This window comes from Kryptolebias marmoratus, linkage group LG5 (genome assembly GCF_001649575.2).
Source record: "Kryptolebias marmoratus isolate JLee-2015 linkage group LG5, ASM164957v2, whole genome shotgun sequence".
Lineage (NCBI taxonomy): Eukaryota > Metazoa > Chordata > Actinopteri > Cyprinodontiformes > Rivulidae > Kryptolebias > Kryptolebias marmoratus.
In genome coordinates this window covers 16,341,555-16,344,008 of record NC_051434.1, presented here as the reverse complement: position 1 = coordinate 16,344,008, position 2,454 = coordinate 16,341,555, and the positions used below count along the sequence as shown (strand labels likewise).

At 41.8% G+C, this 2,454-nt stretch overlaps 1 protein-coding gene across 1 annotated transcript in view; it reads right to left on the bottom strand.

Moving 5' to 3' along the window:
* The window catches only part of myclb (MYCL proto-oncogene, bHLH transcription factor b), a 5,107-nt gene extending 4,542 nt beyond the window's left edge, over window positions 1-565 (bottom strand). Inside the window, exon 1 of the mRNA XM_017420953.3 lies at window positions 283-565. The gene's annotated coding sequence lies outside the window, so the exon portion shown is untranslated. The remainder of the gene's footprint in view (window positions 1-282) is intronic.
* Window positions 566-2,454: the final 1,889 nt, after the last annotated feature.

Genomic DNA, 2,454 nt, shown 5'->3' with positions numbered 1-2,454 from the left:
GGGGGGGGGGGGGGGGAGAGAGATTTGGAGCGAGTATGTAAAGTAGTTTTCCGTGGCTCCTCCTTATCAGAGCTCTCAGAGCAGCTGCGGCGGAAAAAAAGCGCCCCATCAGTTAATTAGGCTGCAGGCGCGCGCTGAGAAAACTGCCAGGTCCTCCTAAAAAAAAAAAAATTTAAAAAAGGAGGGGGGTCATCTTCTCCAAACGCGAGTAAGAATGAGCACAAGAGAAGTTCCTGTGGAAAAAAAAAATAGAAGAAAAAGGCGCCCAGAGAAAGGATTTACCTGGTGCTGAGGAAGGGAAACCTGTCCGCGTCTTCATAGATCCTCCGCGCGCGAACCCAACGTGTCCAGGAGGCGCTCGGCTTTTAACTCAGAGCGCTGCGCTCTTCGCCGACTTATAATTATTGTTGTTGTTTTGTTATTGTTTTTTTGGAGGGGAGGGCACACAGTCCCCGGGGGTTACAGGAGTCCGCTCGGTCTCGGTGGCCCAGGCTCGCTCGCTGGCTCGCTCCCGGTCGGGGTCACTTTTCTTCGCAGACTGCTGCGCTAATGTGATCCCAGGGAAAGGAGAATTGGCTGTTTATGCAGGAGGGGGCGGGTCGTAGTAGCGGAGCCACGCCCCCTCGTTTAAAGGCGCAGTGCACTCAAAACACACCGACACACACACACACACACAGACGCACCGGGTTACATGACTCTACTTTCATAAGCTGACAGCGAGCTGCTTTTGCAATCATTTTTGGAGACATAACAGCAACACGAGGGCAGATCCGTCTCTGTGTGATGCTGAGTCACACAGCTGTTTTCCTGTTCACCAATTAATTCAGCATGCATTCAGCTGTTTTACCCTTTCCTATAGACTGTTCACCTCATTCATTATTACTTTAATAAGCTACTTTTTGAATTATTTCGTTTGTTTTTCCTCACAGAAAAGCATTGGAAACTCTTCAGATCCTTGAAAGACTTAGTGTCTTTTCGAAATCTGCTTCTTACTTCATTTTTAGCTTTTAGGAGGTGTTTGCTAACTGTAACTTTTAGCTACTGTTTCGGTGGTTTTAGCTTCTGGCTACTGTTTTAGGTTTTAGCTACTGTTCAGCTCATTTGAGCTTTCAGCTACTGTTTTGCTTGTTTTAGCATGTATCTCCTGTTTTGCTAATTTCAGCTTTTAGTTAGTGTTTTTGCTCATTTTAGCTTTAAATTACTGTTTGGCTAGTGTTAGCATACATGCTAAGCAAAAGCTACATGTAGCTTCTGTTTAGCTAATTTCAACTTTTACTGCTGTTATGCTAAATTTCAGCTTTTACATTTTGTCTTGCTAATTGTAAGTTTTAGCTGCTATTTTGCTAGTTTTAGCATGTTGCTTTGGTTTTGCTCAGTTCAGCTTTTAGTTGGTGCTTTTGTCAGCTTTTGTCCTGATTGCTTTAACAACTCATTCAGCTCTCAGCGATCACACTCCAGTTTCAGGGAAAAGGCACATTTTTTAATTTCATACTCTTTATTTTGAAATGAACAAACACAACATCAATCCTACACGTCAAACTGGATGTTTTTTTAAAGAAAGTTGAAGGATGTTCATGCAGCTACGGCACAAAATCATCAACTTTTAACTATAAAAAGTAACTTTTTGACAGTAATTTGGGGCGTAAGTTTGTAATAATGTCGTCGTTCTGATGTAGAAACTGTAAAAGAAGAGTAAAGAGAACCAAACAGCTGCTGCCAGTGGTTCATTATGGTTGTCGCGGTAACCACGTCTGTGTCTCTCACTCCCTGACAGAACTCTTGGAAGACAGCCAGACAAAAACGCAGACTAGAAAGTAAGCCTCAAACAAACAGTCACTTTGAAAAAAACTATAAAATGCATTAAAAAAATTCCTGAACTGTAACAGACAGACACCTCTTGTCATCACACACGTACATTTTGATGTTTCCACAACGTTTTACATGATAGATATGTTAGATAGGACAAGTTAAAAAGACCCTTCACTTAGTTATTGACACAGTCTTCTAAATCTGAGCATAAATATAAAGGAAGACCGTCCAAATGATATTTTGTACTTTACTAGTCTCCGTGAACTGCTCCTCTTGAAGAAGCTCCTGTGCTGCTGGCTTTTTAAATTACCTCTGCAGCAAGGCCATTAACACATTTAGAAATCAATTTTTTTCTAAAAAAAAACATTTTTAAAAACATAAAAAAAAACTGAAGCCGCAAACAGGGATGAATGAAACACCCTCGCACCTTGGAGGCACACTCACCTGCGCCTTAATCAAGGGCCATGAAGCTTAATGGATTATACTTGTTTCTGTATGTTTCAGTGCCATTTTTATTGACTTCGGGTCCAAGATTCTCCGAAAGACAGACTGGGTCGCCTGACACCAAACAAGTACACGATAAGAAAGGTACGATGAAATCGTACCATGTAGAGTGGAAGATAAATAAAAGACAGTATCATTTGC